This window comes from Chlorocebus sabaeus, chromosome 10, assembly GCF_047675955.1.
Source record: "Chlorocebus sabaeus isolate Y175 chromosome 10, mChlSab1.0.hap1, whole genome shotgun sequence".
Taxonomy (NCBI): domain Eukaryota; kingdom Metazoa; phylum Chordata; class Mammalia; order Primates; family Cercopithecidae; genus Chlorocebus; species Chlorocebus sabaeus.
Window position 1 is genome coordinate 19,555,080 of NC_132913.1, and position 19,615 is coordinate 19,574,694.

At 45.4% G+C, this 19,615-nt stretch overlaps 1 pseudogene; it reads right to left on the reverse strand.

Annotated features, from left to right (window-relative positions):
• Positions 1–19,394, reverse strand: part of LOC103216968 (S-formylglutathione hydrolase pseudogene) — a 132,729-nt pseudogene extending 113,335 nt beyond the window's left edge.
• Positions 19,395–19,615: the final 221 nt, after the last annotated feature.

Sequence of the window (19,615 nt, forward strand, 5' to 3'; positions counted from 1 at the left end):
ATATATAATATACATATATAATTGGTTGCAGGGTGTGTGTGTGTGTGTGTGTGTGTGTGTATGTGTGTTCCAGTAGTTCTTCTTCTCTGAGTCCTGACTGATACATATCCCAAAGTGTTGGAGACTTGTGACCACCAGGCACATGTTCCGTGAGCCTTGGAAGAGCTCCCATCCCATCCCATCCTGGGCAGTTGACATTGTAAATTTCTAGCTCTGGGCCTTTGTGCCTTCATGGTTTCTCTTCCTTCTAAACTGAACCTTTTCTCCATTGCACATCTCAGAGTAGAGTTTATATAGGGATTATCCCAGAGCAAGAAATGCTTGAGGAAATGCAAAATGGCTGCCGAGATCCTTGTATTGCATCCCTGGCCTGGAATAATCACACTATCGGTTGTGTTTCTTAAGAACCCAAGATTCTTCCCTATCTCTGTATATTTTGGAAGGATGTGATTTCCTGCTCATTCTCAGTGAATCACGAACCCTCTCCAGCCTTTCACCAAGAAGCACATTTTCCCATGGCGTGAAATGGCACATCACATATCAGCTCTCATACAAGACACTCTGTGAGCTCCCATTCTAGAAGCCTTAATCCTGCAATCTCTTGTTTCTATTGCTTTCTCTTTGCAGTTGACCTGACCTTTCCAGGAGGGCAAATAACACTGTTTCTCCCCCACCTTTAACCATACTAACTTCACATTTTTGTGTCCCAAAGCTATTTGTTCTACTGTGACTCAGGAGCAGAGATGGAGATGGAAGCTCCCCTTCAGCAAAGAAAGGCTCACCTTCCTCTCCTTTCCTCCTACCCCTACTTCCCCTACTCCCCACACCCCAGCGACCCCCAACCCTGGGTGTTCACAGTGGGGAATGATGGGAACCCCCTCTACCCCCAGTCCATTTCTGCAACTCTAAGTTCCTCAAAACTTCTCCTTCTTCTTGGAAAATGCTACCACTGAGGCATGACTAGGGGATCCTGGGGCTCAGTGATCCTCACTGCAAACTGCACCCAAACCCAAAGCAGCTTGAGAGACTGACTGAGAGACAGGCAAAGGCAGGAGGCAAGGTGAGACCAAAGGCAAGAGCTCAATTTGGAAGCTGAATTTTTAATGCCAATTTGCTAAGCATCTAAGAGCCATTAAAAATACTCCAACTTCTCACGGATAAAGAAGTATACATTCGAATGTCCATTTTAGCATTCTTTAGAATACTAAAACTGCCCGACGATGGGAATGTTCACTCGTAGAATATTTAGTAGCTATGAAGAATCGTGCTTTCGCTATTTTTAGTAAAAACAAGAAGTGCCCACAAAATGCTAAATCTTTTTTAAGAGCAAGTGGCATATAAGCCCATTTGTTTATTTGCTCTAAAATTTGAATTACTGACTATGCCCAGAAACAACAACAAAAACGTCTCAAGCTGTTAGCAGCGATTTTTTCTGGGGAGTGAAATTGGAGTACAGGAAATATTTCTGAGTCCTTTGATTTAGTTACAATAATTATTACTTTTGTAATGAGAAAATAAGAATTAAAAAATCATGTGTTTGAAGTCTGGTAAATGACAGAAAAACATTCATAATAAAAGGTGAATTTTTAACAACATGATAACACAGAATGTATAAAAGCTCAAAACACCACAAAATATTACTTCATAAAGAGAAAAGACACTAAAGAGAAGGAAATCCTTCAATATGCAAATGTTGATATTTTCTGGGTGTTAAGATTACAGGTAACTTATGTCCTTCAGGGTACATTTCATATTCTCAGAAATTCTAAATTGTGAAATAATTTTTAATACGAAAAAATAGACATTACTACTTTTTTTAGAGCCAGCCTTTATATTAGTATCCTGCGACATGCTAGGCCAGAGCAGCTACACAGGACTCACATTTTCTTATTATTTTCCCCAAACAGGGATTCTCTGCGGGGGATTTTTTTCACAGATGCTGCAATAGCTGTATTCCTGTGAAGAATGTTACAGAACAAAACCTGGACCACCTCTGAATGGATATCCTAAACACCCCAGTTTGATCCCCACACATTCTATGCATGTACCAAAATATCACATGCACCTCAACATATAAATATACAAATACAATATGCTTCGTACAAATCCAATATATTGTACAAAACACAATATGCAAGTATGAAAGTATTCACAGATTATGTATCAATTAAAAATTCTTCAATCAAAATAAAAAAGAAAAACTTGGACGTCTCCCACCCTAGAATCGGCTCTGCAGGACCCCCGTGCTCCAGCTGTCCCACCACATCCACTGTGTGTGTTCTCTCAGCCACTGCCTCCAGTCTGTGAAGACTGGTTATGAATTAACCTTCCTCCTAAAAGACTTTTTGTACTCAATTTGCTAACCCATATCTGCTAGCAAGCACCATTTCTTTCACTTGCCCACAATGAAAATTGAGCAGAGATTATTTAACTCACTGCTAAAAGAACCTGTTCAACAGCAGGGCTAAAACCAGATATCCAGCTCCATTATTCTTGCAGTATTCAAGCTCCTAGTGACTGTCAGTCATTGTTGACACTAAGGATGACAAGCCACATTGGCATAGTCCTTGTCCTTTGGGTGCTCAAACCAGGCAAGTTACAGAAGAGGACCAGAAAGGAGGAACAAACAGGTTTAAAAGGAATGAGACTCAGCAGTCATGATGTTAATGAACAAAGGAAAAACCATGGCTATTGCCATAGAGATGGAGAGAAAATATAAAAGAACAGCAGTTCCAGAAAGCCGGGCCCAAGCTTGACCATTTTCTGAGGGCTGGGGTTCTCAAAGTGTGTTCCCCAGACCAGCAGCTGCAGCATCTCCTGGGGTCTTACCAGAAATGCACAATCTTGGGTCTGGCCCCCACCCCAGACCTCCCGGGTATCCATAGCTCTGGTGGGGACCCAGTCATCTGCGTTTTAATACATCCTTATTCTCCTTCTCCCTCTTAATTCCCCTACCTCCGAGTGATTCAGATTGTCACTGGATCCTCCTGGAAAGACCAGAAAAGGGGCCCCTAACAGAGGATCACCCAAGATAAGCCCCCAAAACTGCCCTGTTTCAGTTGCAAGTTAGGATTGAGGGCTGTTTACGAGATGCCAGTTCCAAATGTAAGTAAGTTAAATGCCTATTCAAACACTGGGGGAGGACTCGCGCCCTTATTTCAACTATTCCAAGGAGTGCTGTGTGAAAGGAAACCACCCAACAACCACCAAATTCCATGAATCTACAGAATCATGTAAATACGATGCTACACAGGTGTTAGGATGTGATAAGTGCCTTATTAGAGATTTGCACAATGCCACAGAGCACACAGGAAGCAATCATTGCTGCTGGCTGCAGATAGTTGGAAGGAGGTTTGCCAGACAGACAACATTTAATCTGGAGCTTGTATTTCAAGTAGAATTTGCCAGGTAGGGAAAAGAGCAGAAGCAAAAGTTGGAAGTCAGAAAGGCCTCCTGGAAGGGAAGAAGGATGGGAAGACACTCAGTGTGAGGGCACAGAGAGCCCCATTGCTAGAGCCCCAGTGTGAGGGCTCAGAAAGGCCTCCTGGAAGGGAAGAAGGATGGGAAGACACTCAGTGTGAGGGCACAGAGAGCCCCATTGCCAGGCTAAGGAAGATCAGCTTCATTCTGTAGAAAGGGGAACTCATGGGAGGTTTTGAAGCAGAGGAATGGTGTGGTGAAATTGACAAATAGAAGGATCATTTTGTATGGGCGGAAAGAGGAGATTGGAGAGGGGGCCAATTGGAGAGATTGGGATTCCGAGTGATTTCTAATTGTCATTTACAGTCACATGTTGCTTAACTATGAGCATGCATTCCGTTCTGAGAAATGCATCGTTAGACAATTTCATTGTGTGAACATCGTAGAGTGTACTCACACAAACCTAGGTGGCATAGCCTGGTACACACCTAGGCTATATGGTATCCTATCGCTCCTAGGCTACAGATCTAGATCCGTGTAGCAGGTTATTGCACTGATTATTGTAGGCAATTGTGTCACAACGGTATTTATGTATCTAAACATATCAAAACATAGAAAAGGTACGGTACAAATACGATACTCTCATCTTACGAGTCCACTGTCATACATACTCATGACTGTATTTGTGCTTTTTTTCTGCCAGGAATGTGTTCTAGTCAGCACTTCCTTTGCAATAATGAAGTACGACTGTGAAGAGAAGGAGCCACACAGGACAGGGACACCCTGGAGATAAGACTTAAGAAACGAGAAGAGCAGGGTACATGCCCTCAAGTGGAAGCACTGGCAAGCTGGAGGGGCTGTTTGTCCTCTGAGACAGGAAAGAAGGGGCTAAGAATTCCTGAAACACACATGTGTGAAGTTAAAGAGAAGTGGGATCATCTCTACCAGAGATCTCCATTTTCTCAATAAAGAAGATGTCAACATTGTGGCCTGAGGACGCAGGGTCTGGGTTAAGGGTGGGAATTTGAGAAATGCCACCACGGTTTGGAACACACAGCAGCTAATACCCCTAGGGTGTGTGTTTTTTGTCAGGCACTGTGCATACATACTCATTGAAACCCCACACTACCACGAGGAGATCAATGCTATCATTATCACACCCACTCCACAGAAGAGAAAACTGAGGCATAGTGCGATTACAGTGACATAGGTGGTGAGTGGCAAAGCTGTGATTTGAGCCCAAGCAGTCAACAGCCAATGTGAGAATTCAGAGAAGGAATACCCCAGGAATGGGTAAAAGATCCTAAAGTAGTGTTGAAAGCTCAGCTGAGTTTATAAGCCATGTGTTTTCCGTGGAGTCCATCAGACGGCTTGCCCTTGCCCACGCCTACAGAGAGAACCTTAGAAGAAATATCACATGTTTTCTGAAGGAAAGACGAGAAGTCTAAAAGGGCCACCTCAAAATGTTGGTGAGTGTTGCATTCACAGAAGGCAACCTGGCCTCTGACATCATGTGGGAAAGCCTCTGTTGGAGGGCGCATGGAGAATGCCAACTGCAGACCAGCAGGCGCCCTGTTGAGCCTAAGGCTCAACATCCCTGTAAATGAGGGATGCTGCAGGGGGAAGAGGGCAGCTTCCCAGCCACCGAGTCTTTGCCTCATCCAACTGTGGAACTGGAAGTTCTTCAAGTACTTGGGGGAAGAGCAGCTGCCAACAAAGCTGAATCAAAGGACCTAAAAATAGTTCAAGAAAACACAAAGACAGAATGTGCAATTCAGATGATTTGGGAAACCAAACCAAACTTAGAAAAACTACAAGATGGGTGGTGAGCAAGGAGACAGCCCTTTGCCTCCCTCTCTGGCAATAATTACACTCCTAATTACTGTCTATTTGCTTAGCAGAACTCTCTCCCACTGTTTCTTCATAGTGAAAACTCTCTCGGGTCTTTACCGTACATCGAAGCATCTGGATCAGGTAAGCAAACCTCCCTGTCTAGTAGCATGCTCACACCAAACCAAATTCTAGCACAGAGAGAGGGGTCCCTACACCATTTCCTACTATCCATGGGATGGGTCTGCCTTACATGCAGGCGAAATAATTGTGAAATCTTAAGTGTCTCCAAAACCTACCCGGCCCCCTGGTCCTTACATATGACATTTTGAGGTGGTCAGAGGAAACCCAGCCGAGATTTTGGTCCATTAGGATGCATTTGGCTGCCACATCAGAAAACCCTCCAAAATGGTGACTTCACCCAGAAGAACATTTTTTAAAGTGTAATTTGGGAAAAAGTAGTTCCAAGGTCAATTCAGTAGTTCCACATCATCAGGGCATCAGTCAGTGCAACTGGCAGGGAGGGGTGGCAGGGGACCTTCCTCAGTGTCTCCCACCAGGGTATATAGAGAGACTCCTTTGCTGCTCAGGCTAATGTCTTGACGCCCTGCTCTTTCCAGAGGAAGGTAATATGTTTCCCACAGAGGGCTTCTGTTAGCCTCCCATGCCTTTTCTAGCTTCTGAGAGCAACTGCTCTCCTTGGCTCACAGCCTCTTCTTTTTTTTTTTTTTTTTTTTTTGTGATTCAATCAGTGAAGCCCTATTGTTTTTTTGTTTTCTTTTTTTTTATTATTATTATACTTTAAGTTGTAGGGTACATGTGCACAACATGCAGGTTTGTTACATATGTATACTTGTGCCATGTTGGTGTGCTGCACCCATCAACTCGTCATTTACATCAGGTATAACTCCCAATGCAATCCCTCCCCCCTCCCCCCTCCCCATGATAGGCCCCGGTGTGTGATGTTCCCCTTCCCGAGTCCAAGTGATCTCATTGTTCAGTTCCCACCTATGAGTGAGAACATGCGGTGTTTGGTTTTCTGTTCTTGTGATAGTTTGCTAAGAATGATGGTTTCCAGCTGCATCCATGTCCCTACAAAGGACACAAACTCATCCTTTTTTATGGCTGCATAGTATTCCATGGTGTATATGTGCCACATTTTCTTAATCCAATCTGTCACTGATGGACATTTGGGTTGATTCCAAGTCTTTGCTATTGTGAATAGTGCTGCAATAAACATACGTGTGCATGTGTCTTTATAGCAGCATAATTTATAATCCTTTGGGTATATACCCAGTAATGGGATGGCTGGGTCATATGGTACATCTAGTTCTAGATCCTTGAGGAATCACCATACTGTTTTCCATAATGGTTGAACTAGTTTACAATCCCACCAACAGTGTAAAAGTGTTCCTATTTCTCCACATCCTCTCCAGCACCTGTTGTTTCCTGACTTTTGAATGATCGCCATTCTAACTGGTGTGAGATGGTATCTCATTGTGGTTTTGATTTGCATTTCTCTGATGGCCAGTGATGATGAGCATTTTTTCATGTGTCTGTTGGCTGTATGAATGTCTTCTTTTGAGAAATGTCTGTTCATATCCTTTGCCCACTTTTTGATGGGGTTGTTTGTTTTTTTCTTGTAAATTTGTTTGAGTTCTTTGTAGGTTCTGGATATTAGCCCTTTGTCAGATGAGTAGATTGCAAAAATTTTCTCCCATTCTGTAGGTTGCCTGTTCACTCTGATGGTAGTTTCTTTTCACAGCCCCTTCTTTCATCTTCCAAGTGCCTCACTGCAGCCTCTGCTCCCATCATCACATCTCACACCCTCTCCTTCTGATCCTCCTGCCTCTCTCCTACAAGGACCCTGTGGCTACATTAGGCCCACCCAGACCATCCAGGACAATCTCCTCAACTCAAGATCTTTAAGCTCAGCATATCTGCAAAGTTCTCTTCGCCATGCAGGATAACATAGTCACAGGTTCTGGGCATTAGGATATGGACATCCTTGGGAGTCGTTATCCAGCCAATCGCAGTCCCTCAAAGAAGGATCTTTGCCTATGTTCTCACTGACTGTAAGGAAATAAGCCACTCCCCCTAAAGATTTCTGTCAGATATTTCTGGAAAGTTCCAAATGTGTTATTCAAACATCCCTTTTGGTTACCCTGTAATAGTTGCAATTTCCCCTTTAATTTGGTCACTATGGTACCATTGATGGAGCAAACCTAAAATTGGGGCTCAGCTTGTGGGGTTCTTGGCTTCACTTAGGAAAGAATCAAGAGCAAGCTGACAGCGAAGGAAAGCAAGTTGACTAGGACAACAGTGTGCAGCAAAAAGGCTGCTCCATAGACAGAGCAGAGTTGTCCCTTAGGCAGAGTGGTACTCGTGGATTGTGGGCTGGCTATATTTATACCCACTCTTAATTATATGCTAAATAAGGGGAGGTTTATTCATGAACTTTCTGGAAATGGGGCCGGGAGTTCTTGGAACCATATAAGGTAACTTTCAGGCATTGCCATGGCATTTGTAAACTGTCATGGTGCTGGTGGGAGTGTCTTATGCAAGTATATTATAATTTCTAGCCCTAGATGGTTTGGGCCTGCTTCTTTGCTACATCCTATTTTGATGAACGGGGTCGTGAAAATAAGTCCCGCTGATGTCCTGCCTCACTATGGTGATGCCTCTTGAAAGTGTGAATTGATGAGGGGTTCTCCAGAGAAACACTGGAAGATATACATACACAGATGCACATATGTGATACATGAGTACATATATAAAAGAGATTAATTATAAGGAATTGACTCACAAGATTACAGTGGTTGACAAATATAAAATCTACATAGCCTATGTCCAAAGACTGGAATATTCTTTAGAACCAGGAAGAGCTGATGTCCAAGTTCAAAGGCAGTCAGGCAAAAAAACTTCTCTCTTACTTGGGGGAAGATAAGCCTTTTGTTGTATTCGGGCCTTGAACTGGTTGTACAAGGCCCACCCAGATTAGGGAGAGCAATCTGCTTTACCCAGTCTGCTGATTCAAATGTTCATCTCACCCAAAAACACTCTCACAGACGCACCCAGAATCATGTTTGACTAACTATCTGGGTACCCTGTGGCCCAGTCAAGTTGACACATGAAATTCAACGTCACACAGGGCCAGTGGCAGAGGTGGTGGCTGCACTGCTTGTACCCAGCTGAACCCCACTGGAGCAGGTGTCACTGAGCACTGACATGGTTGCTGGTGCCCACTGCAGCCTGCACTGCAGGTGCCCAGAGGCCCAGCACCATCACCCATCACTGCACAGTCAAACACAACCCCTGGAACCAGGGGACTGAGGTGGTGCAGCCTGAGGTCCCAGTAAGAGTGCGGGCACATAGTTTGCATTGTTTGCACCACACCCTTTACTGTGGCTGCCTTCCCTGACAGAGGGCACGCACCACGCCTCACCTCACCTTTATCCCCTTCCCCACTCTTCCCCACTCTTTGAACCAAACTGATGCACTTCAACTTTCTCTTAACACAAGCTCTCTCCCCACCCCAGCCCTTTATTTTCTATATAAGCAGCCCCCGCGGAAGGTCCCTTACGTGTCCTCTTCCCCCATCAGCCTCCCACTTGGTCAGGAAAGCCTGAACCCTTTGATGAGTACAATTCAAACTTTAAACCCAAACCAGAACCGAATTTCAGAAGCTGAAAATCTCAGAAGTCTTCAAAACAAAACCAATGAGTCACCAGTGTCCTGAGACTGCAAGCAGAGAAGCAGCAGGAAGTTTAGGGGATGTGGGATATGACTGGGGGCCTCAAATTGTGTGAGATAAGCCCTATTTCCTGGCTGAAGAGTTTTCTTGAGAATAATCCAGTTTCCATGCTGCCACCTTCAGAACCTGTCCTTGGACAGCCTTTCTAGTCCTGAGCTGCCCTCGAAACACAAAGATGCTGCAGCCAGCATTCCTCTCCCTTCCCCCTTGATAAAGGGCAAAGCAGTGGAATAAGAGAGAGGCTCTCCTCAGCCTGGCTTGCCAATCAGGCCAGCTGATCTGAACAGATGCAGACTTTCCAAGGCCTTAGGAGAAAGCATACATATTTCATGGGAACCTAATCTAGTTGAGCATGTGGACATTAGGGAAAAAAAAAACCTAGCAGGTGTTTCCCTCCCAGCTGGGCAGGCAGGATCAGCACTGTGCAGGTGGTGAGCTGGAAACTGACAGCTTGAAGGCTCCATGAGGCAGCCTCATCTTCTCAGGCTCAGCCCACAGAGGCAAGGGGACTGTAGAGTCATTGATCAGGCTTCAGGTTCGGGGAGCACAAGCTGCTCAGGGGGGTCTTGATAAAACCCCTTTCAGCAGAGTCAGAAAAGGAGCTGACTTTCAGCTGTGTCCCAAGAGGCTCCTGTACAGCAGTACTAGGTCGTAGCTGAGAGCATGCTTTGGAATCAGAGAGTCCTGGGTCTTAGTTCCCATTCTGCCCTGTCTTAGGAGAAAGAGCTGAGCTGGCTAATTTATCTCGAGTTACAATTCTTTATCTATAAAGACCTCTGTTATATGCCGTTATGAAGTCAATGACAGCATCATTAACAGCTCTGCTGTGTCTGGCTTCTATCTTTCTATTCTGTCTTCCCAGTATGCGGCTTCTGTTTTCAAGGTCACCTAATGGTCCAAGATGCCCTTCAAGCTTCCAAATTCTAGGCTGGAAGGAGGAGAAAAGTCAAAATGGCAAAACAAGGAGGCTTCTCTCAGATTAGTCAGCTCCTTCTAAGCAGCCTTCCCTGCCCAACAGTCTACACTCTGCTTCTCTTTCACACGTGGCCACACAAGGCTGCGTGAGTGCCTGGGAAATCATCCTTTAGGTACTTTTATTAAACTGAGTTCATGCTCACCCCTTCTACATTAATTTGGGCATCTGTTACTAAGGAAGAGAGAGAAATGAAGGCTGCTCCAAGAGCTTCTATCCTCCCAAGTTCCCTTCTAGGGCCTTCCCCATCACAGGCATCTCTTCTCTCAACGAGGACCAGAGGCAGGCATCCCTAGGGCAAGACTTCGGCTAGGGCACAAAATGTAAGGAGGGGCTCGCATTCAGTTTCCTGCCACTGCTGGCCCTGCCCTTGCGGAAAGCTGAGCTTCAGTGTCTCCTTACATTTTGCATCCCAGGCACCTTGCTTATCTCATCCTACTCCATTCTTGCCCCAGCATTGCAAAACACTAACCCCTCTGTCCCCTTTACCACATTGTGCAGGGCAATTTCTTCCCATACATCTGTTTTTCCAACGTGGGGAAACCTCCTATGTGAGCCTCGAAATTTAGATCAGTTTGGGATTCACTAATGCCCTCAGACCTCTGCATCATCTGGGGTCTTCAAACCCTGCTGAACACATAGGCTGCACCCTCACAGCCACAGGCCCCTGCCCCTCTGAGAGCAGGCAAACAGGTGTGGATGGTCAGTCTGGAGGCCACTTTACCGGGAAGGGCAAAGCCAGTCAGCCTCGTGGCACAACTTCTCATTGCTTTGGGTTTCACAACTCCTGCAGCAGAAGAAAGAAAGGGCCGCATCTGGCCCTGTTCCCCTGGTCCCAACCCCTGCCTGAGTTCCTCCAGGAACACACCAACCATGCTAACGCTTGAGTTTCACAAACCAGCTGGCCTGAAACAAGTTTGGATACGTGTGGGTTCCATACACAATGGGTTAATTTCTAGTCCAATTATAATAATGGTAATAATTGGCCACACGCAGGGGAGCTGGCAATTACCACTATTTTTAACCTGCATCACTAAGGCAAATGGTTTTATGTTTAAGCTGGTTCACAGAGGGCTGAGTTTTCTCCAGCTGGGAAAATTGTAGCAGAGTCACTGCCTATCCCTGTTTCCTTTGAGGTTCTTCTTCCAACACGGTATCACCAGCAAGTCCCAGGCTCATGGGACCACCAGCCCATTCCTCCCTTCATGCCCTCCCTTCCCAACTAAGTTCTCCAAATCAGCAGAGATTCATCACATCCCCATCCGTGGATATCCAGTGGCTCTTGAGCCCTGATCGCCTATCTTACCCCACCATTCCCAAAGGAAATGTGTATTTCTAGTTTTATTTTGACAGTGCTCTCTCTGAAACCAGGGTGGGCCTCCTGGCTCTGGGTGGCATCATCATGGGCTTGACTTGTCTCATAGCCTCCGCAGAGAGAGGTGCTGTTGGTGGGACACAAGGAGGACTGTACCTACTGGGGAGCAGGAGGGAGGGGACAAGGCAAAGAAACACTCCCCACCTTTCATCTCTTGCCTCGTGGAGAGATTCCTGGCAAATAACCTAGAAAGAAGCAAGAGCAGACAAAAGCTCTGGGGAAGCATGACCCCTGCTTTGCACTGTTTCCTTCTGGGGCACCCACTCATGCCTGTCTTCTCTTTCCCCATCTATACGGTGAACCCATCAAGGCAGAGCCTGTATATTTTCCTGTTGTCACCCAGCACATGTCTGATACCATAAGCACTTGTTAAATGAACAAATAGAATTGGACATTTCTATAACCTGGATATGTTCAGTCCTCACCAACCCGGGGTTCAAGTAAAGTCACACTAATATTAATAATTGTCCCCTGGTCACATTATCAGTTATTCTGGTCCATTACAAAAGACTGCCCTCCCACCAGGAGAATTGAGGGATCCTCCAAGAGGTGTTTTCAATGCCCTCCAACCAGTCTAAGTCATCATTGGGTGGCATAGCTGTTATTGGACAGTTGGTGACTCTGTTGTCATCTCTGCCCTGAGACTCCTCAGCCCGCCCTTGACATCATTGCTATGGAAGTGGCTGAGCTAGAGCTGTGCTGAGGGTGCTACCGTCCATCACTGCTTTCAAGGCTGCTTTGCCCCTGAGGTCCACATCCTACTGGTTCTTTCTCCCCGGCTGATGACAGCAGAGCAACCCCTGATGGCATGAGAATAAACACACTCAACTGTTGGGGGAAGGTTGCTGAGACTCCCAAAACGTCACAGAATTTAATAAGTTAATTCTTAAATCCAGTGGCTGGTTCAGGCAGCAAGTTCAACACCACTGCCCTCTCCTCTGTTGCAAATGCAGCCAGATCCTTCTTCGTTTAGGATTAATTATCTCTCAAGGGGGATAATAACTTCACTATTACTACATACCAGATTACCACAAACTTAGCGGCTGTTATCCTGAGCAAATAGCACAGGGCTGGCCCATGCTAGGTGTCACATGGGGTTCTGTTTGGCACCACAGTCTCACAGCGTCAATCGGCTCACAGTCCTGTGGCTCAGAGGTGCGGGTGGGCTCAAGTGGGTTCTCCGCTGAGTCTCACTCACTGAAGTCACAGTATCCACCGGATTGGCTCTTGTCTGGAGGCTCTGAGGAAGGATCTACTTGCACTCACTCGAGTGGGTGGCAGGACTTAGTTCCTTGGGAGTGTGGGACTGAGGTCCCTGTTTCCTTGATGGCTGTCGGCAGGGGCTGCTGTCAGGTCCTCAATGCCAACAGCCTTGCCCTCATGGGGCACCTCCATGCTCAAGCAGACAACAGCGGGTCGAATTCCCCTCATGCTTCCACTTTCTCTGCCTTCCTCTTCCACCAGCAACTGGAGAAAGCTCTGGCTTTAAGGTTCGTGTGATTAGATCAGGCCCATCTGGATACTCGTTAAGGTCAATGTTGCCATATAATATAATCACAGGAGTGCAGTCTCATCGTATTCACAGGCTCCAGGGGTTAGGATGAGATACTGGGGGTAGGGAATGGGCATCTTACAGATTCTGCCTGCTGTGGGGGCCGCCACCCAGCCCTTCATCATTGCATTTTTCAGACCCCTTTCCCTTCCACCCATCTTTCACATCTGAATACGTCCGAACCCTGAAGGTGAATGATACCAAGGAGATATCATTGTAGTCTCAGTGACCAATGGATCCTTCAGAGAAGGGTGCCATAGGGTGCCACTCTCTGGATATGTCTGAATCTCTCTGGCCAGGTTGGGCCCTGTGTAGCACCTGGCTTGGGCTCATCCCGTGCTGAGTGCTTTACATTTGTCATCTCCAACAATCCTAACTGCCCTCTGAGCAGGTGTCGCTGTCCCTGATGGTGAGATGAAGAAACAAAAGCCCAGAAGCGTAAAGTAAGGCGTTCGAGTCCACTCTGCCAGGAAGAGGTAGAGCCAGTATTTGCACTCAGATATGACTGATTTTTTTTTTTCATTTTAAAGTGTAATGTCCCTCTCAATATTTTATTATGAAAATATTTAAACACACAGAAGACATTAAAATAGTAAACTGAACACTTGTGTGCTTTCGATTTCAACAGTTGTTAATATTTTCCCATATGTGCCTTCCCCTCTCTGTCTCTCTGTCTACATCTACATTTGCATACGTTTATAAAAATATTTTTTGCCAAACCATTTGAAATTAAGTTGAAGACCCCATGATGCATCACGTCTAAATTTTCCTGCATATATCTCCTATGAATAAAAGTCAATCTCTCACAGAACCATAATACACCACATCTAAGAAAATCACAAGCAATCCACAACACTCTCTAATATCCAGTCCATATTCAGTTTTCCCTAAATGTCCCAAGAGTGTCTTTTATGGCTGTTTTTGTTGTATTGCGTTTTGCCACACACAGATTGCCATGTTCTGCCCCTCCATGTCAGAGCAAGGCAGGTGGGCTGGAGGTGAGACAAGAAGGAAGGCCCAGGGCTGGGCTGGGTGGCTCATGCCTGTAATCCCGGCACTTTGGGAGGCGGAGGTGGGTGGATCATCTGAGGTCAGGAGTTCGAGACCAGCCTGGCTAACGTGGTGAAACCCTGTCTCTACTAAAAATACAATTAGCTAGGTGTAGTGGCGGGCACCTGTTCTCCCAGCTACTCGGGAGGCTGAGGTGGGAGAATTGCTTGAACCTGGGAGGCAAGGAGCCGAGATCACGCCACTGTACTCCAGCCTGGGCAACAAGAACAAGACTCAATCTCAGAAAAAAAAAAGAAGAAGAAGAAGAAGGAAGACCCAGCACCAGTGGGAAATGAGTGGGTCCTGGTAGCTCTCTCTGCTGGACCTTTAGGCTATTTGGACTGTTGACAGGCTCTGGGGAAAGAAAGCTCACTAGACCTCTGTCCATAGCAAAGGGGTGGAGAAAGAACCTCCTCCCTGAGCCCCTTAGTGATATCTTTGGTCGCTGACCTTCTGAGCTGACAGCTCCTGCTCTCTGTCACTCTGTGATTGCTACAGATCTGGACATGGCCATGCCCTGTCCCTGAAGCTGGGCTGAGTTAGTGTTTCTGTGTATCCCTGTCATTCTGCATGCTGGCCTCGTCCTTCTCTACCTCTGATTGATTGTCATTTATTACTGAACACAGGCTTGGAAGGAACAGTGCCTGTGAGTGCCTCAGGTAGAGGCACTGTCCCCAGGGATCAGGCAGGACGTGGGCTGGGAGCCCAGCAGGTGTGAATTAATGACCAAAGGAGCCAATGAACAGAGGAAGCTTGAACATGCTCAAGAAAGTCAAGCTCCTTGAGGGCAAGGTCCGTGTTTCCTAATGCTGTGTTAGTCCCCGACACAGAGGGGCCCCAGGCAGAACTTTAATGACAATGAAGTCAGTAATTCTCAAAATTGGCAGTGCATGAGAATCATCTGAGAAGTGTTAAATCAATGCTGATTCCAACGGCATCCCACCACGTTCTTAATTAATTGGTCTAGGGCAGGATATTGGTTTTAGCTTTTTTAACTCTCCAGGTGATTCACATAGGCTTGGTCGCGATCAATTGTGTTAAATACATGAATAGAAACATTCAGCACAGAAAACACCGTCTTACCTGCCTATTTCAGCCTCTGCGTAGCATAGGAGTCTTCCCACGGCTCTTAGGAGAAAGTCCAAAGCCCTTTGCACAGCCACCAAGGCCCCGTATACATGTCCTCTCCCCTGTGCCCTTGACTCGGGCCCCCTGGGCCTTCTGCAAGCGCCTGTGTTGTGCTGCAGTGCCTCCTCCAGCCAGGCCCTGCACCTGCTCTCTCCCTGGCATGCCCTTTGCCTCACTATCTTTGCACGGTCAACTCATAGTCTATCGCCCTTCATACTCCCCAGAAGCCATTCAGATCTTACTTCAGACTGGGTCAAGTCCAATCTTCCAACTCCCACAGCACCACTGCCCCAGAGGCCCTTACCACGATTTTAACATTTGTGCACCATTTGCTGAATGTCTGTTCTCCTTACAGAACTTGTGGCTCCACCAAAGGAGAGGCCAGAACCTGCCCCTTCACTGTCATGGTGCTGGCATTTCTCACGGTGCCTGCACAGAGGAATTCAACAACTCTGTGAAATGAATGACTGTTGAAATAATGAAAGGAATATTGTTCATAGAGTCGAAAGCTCCAGGCTCAAATGCTTGCTGTTGAAACTAAGTGGTTGTGCAACCCAAGGAGAGCTTCTTAACTTTTCTGAGTCTTCCTTTTCCTCTCTTAACGCTATTATGAGGACTAAAAATGACAACTACAGCCAGGCGTGGTGGCTCACACCTGTAATCCTAGCACTTTGGGAGGCCAAGACAGGCGGATTGCTTGAGGCCAGGAGTTCAAGACCAGCCTGGCCAACATGGCAAAACCTTGTCTCTATTAAAAATTAAAAAATTAGCCGGGCATGATGGTGCACACCTGTAATCCCAGTTACTCAGGAGGCTAAGGTGGGAGAATCTCTTCAACCTGGGAGGCAGAGGTTGCAATCTGAGCCAAGATTGTGCCACTTCACTCCAGTCTGGGCAACAGAGTGAGACTCTGTCCCAAAAAAATAAAAATAAAAATAAATTTTTAAACAATGACAACTTACAGAAGACACCATGTTCGTCTACTCTTGTGTTGCTATAAAGAAATACCTGAGGCTGGGTAATTTATAAAGAAAAGAGTGTTGTTTGTTTGCTTTTTGAGACAGGGTCTAGCTCTGTTGTCCAGAGTAGAATGCAGTGGCGCAATCTCGGCTCACTGCAGCCTCTGCCTCCCGGGCTCAAGTGATTCTCCCATCTCAGCCTTCTGAGTTAGCTGGGACTACAGGTGTGCACCACCATAACTGGCTAATTTTTGTTGTGTGTGTGTGTGTGTATGTATGTGTATATATGTGTGTGTGTGTGTATATGTGTGTGTGTGTGTATATATGTGTGTGTGTGTATATATATGTGTGTGTGTGTATATATATATGTGTATATAAAGGGTTTTGCCATGTTGCCCAGGCTGGTCTCAAACTCTTGGGCTCAAGTGATCCATCTCTCTTGGCCTCCCAAAGTGCTGGGATTACAGGTGTGAGCCACTGTGCCTGACCAAGAAAAGAGATTTAATTGGCTCACAGTTCTGCAGGCTTTACAGGAAGCATGGTGCTGGCATCTGCTGCTGGTGAGGCCTCAGGAAGCTTCCAATCATGGCCCATGACCCAAACACATTCCACTGGCCCCACATTTAACATCAGGAATCACATTTTAGCATGAGATCTGGAGGGGACAGAACATGCAGACTATATCAGGCATTCACTCTAGGGCCTGCCAAATACCAAAATATCTGTCAATGTTAGTTTTCTTTCTATTCCTTCAAGGAATGCTTATAATCCCCAGTGGGAGTGGAGTGAACATGTGGATTCTGTCTCACACATACAGCACATGGATGCCTGTGCAGGGAGGAAGGAAAAATACCTTCAGACTGAGCTGGTTTGGAGAGACAGCAGCAGCATTTCCCTAGAGCATCCTTCTCTCCATGGGACTCACCCCAGGCGAGCCAGTCAGTCACCCAGCCCAGAACAGTGCTACAATGACAGGCTTGACCCTGTGGCTCTGAGGCCCCAGTTTCTTTCTTTATTCTAGAAGCAACGTATTTCCTTTCTTTATTCTAGTAGCTGAATTCTAAGATAGCTCCCACATTCCCACCCCATTATATATGTCTTGTAGAATCCCCTCCCCTGGAGCGTGGCTAGGATAGTTACTCCCTTGATGGGGTTATTTTATATAAGACTCTGTCATAGCTGACTAGAGAGAGAGTCTCCTACTGGCTTTGGAGAAGGAAGTCACCATACTATGAGGGGTCCACAAGGCCAGACCCTGAGGGCAGCTTCCAGGAGTTGAGTGTCAGCCTCAGTTGGCAAACAGCAAGAACACAGGGATGGACCTCAGTCCTACAACCATAAAGAACTAAATTTTATCAGCAACTCAAAGAGAATGGGAAGAGGACCATGAGCTCCACATGAGAACACAGCTTGGCCAACACGTTGATTTCAGACTTGTGAGACCCCACACAGAGAACCCAGTTGGACCATGCCCAGATGTCTGCCCCACAAAACTGCAAGATAATAAATACACATTGTTTTAAGGGGCTAAGTTGTGGTAATTTACTACAGAGCAATAGAAAACAATTATGTGTGCTCATAAAAAATAATTAATAGATAGGAATTTAGGCATAAATAATTCTCCCATGTCACTATCACCAACAGACACTATTGTTTTTCCGATTTCTGGTGAGGCCAGATATTGTTATTTTTGCAGATATTGTCTTTTTTAACATGGTTATAGTCATACTGTATAAACACTTTTCTAATTAATTTTAATTAGCTCTACAGCTAAAACATTTTACAAGTTATAACATATTTTTATAAACTTCATTCATAATAGCCCATTGAGAAGACATGTCATCATTTACTTAACCTTCCTCTGTGGTGTGACTTTCAGTTGCTTTGAGATTTTACTATTCTAACTCCACAGTTAATGCTTTTGTGGGACAGAATTTCCCTTCATGTTTAGGATTATTCCTTTAGGTTAACTCTCAGGCCTGCTAGTCCTCTGATTCACACAGTCTTTTTAATTTTTAAAATTTTTCCCAGCCTATTACATATTTTCTAAATTTTGTACACCATTCATATATCATGTGTGTCATATCAAAGAGCCTAGAGACAATTTTCCTCTGTGTGTCCCTCACTGGGTGGTTACAAGGGAGAAATTACAGGGCAGGACTAGCATTAGGGTGAGGAGAGTGAGGCATTCAGCTGCAAAAGTTAAGGAGGCACCAAAATACTCAGTAACCAAGAGAATTGTCATACAATTGTATTAGTATTTTAGGGCTACTGTAATGAAGTACAGTAGTCCCCCTTATCCATGGGGAATGCATTTCAAAACCCCCAGCAGGTGCCTGAAACCACAGACATAGTAGTGAACCCAAAGACATGGTTTTATCCTGTACATACATAACTATGATCAAGTTTAGTTTATAAATTAGGCACAGTAAGAGATTAACAACAATAACTAGTATTCAAATAGAACAATTATAACAATATACTGTAACAAAAGCTATGTGACTATGGTCTCTCTCTCTCAATATCTTACTGTACTGCACTCACCCATCTCCTTGTGATGATGTGAGATGATGCAATGCCTACATGATGTGAAGGGAGATGAATGATCCAGGCATTGTGATGTAGCGTTGGGCCACTCCTGACTTTCTGATGATGTCAGAAGGGGGGATCATCTGCCTCAGTTGATCCTGGATCCTCAAGCCATGATGATGTCCATGGTTGGATATCAGGAGTGGACAATGTCAATGACAAAGGAATGATCCATGTCCAGGGCAGGACATCACAAGATTTCATCATGCTACTCAGAATGGTGTGCAATTTAAAACTTTTGAAGTGTTTATTCCTGGAATTTTCCAAGTTGACTGCAGAACTGAACCCTCAGAAAGCAAAACCTTGGATAAGAGAGGACTATTCTATCACAAGCTCAGCAGCTTAAAACAACAGATATTTATTCTGCCACAGTTTTAGGGGCTATGCATCAGAGATTGAGGTGTTGGCAGGACCATCCTCCCTCTGAAGGCCCAAGAAAGAACCCTTCCTTGCCTTTCCTAGCTCTTCTGGCTGCTGGCTGTCCTTGGTGTTCCTTGGCTTGTAGCTGCATCACTCCAGTTGCTGCCTCTGTCTTCACACTGACCACCTTCCCCTTGGATCTCTGTGTGTTCACACAGCCTCCTAATAAGGACAGCAGTCTTTGCATTTAGATTCCACTCTAATCCAGAATGTCTTCATCATAACCAATTACATCTGCAAAGACTTTATTTCCAAATAAGCTCGCATTCCGGTTTGGGGAGGACATGAATTTTGGAGAGATACTATTCAACCCAATAGAGGAAGTTTTTTTTTAAAAAAAAAAAAAAAGCCAAAATCAATGCAAAAAATCCATGAGGAACAAAATTTCAGAATTCTAAATAAAGACAGAATCCACCCCTGCACAAGCATGACTCACCTCATTGGCCTCTCGCTAGCCCCAGCCTCGGCTTCAATGAGATAAGCTCTTTAAAAAGGCTCCAGGACAGAGTTGGGTAGCTATTAATAGAAAGACACAGCAAACATTTGGTTGTTTTCTCTTCCTTGT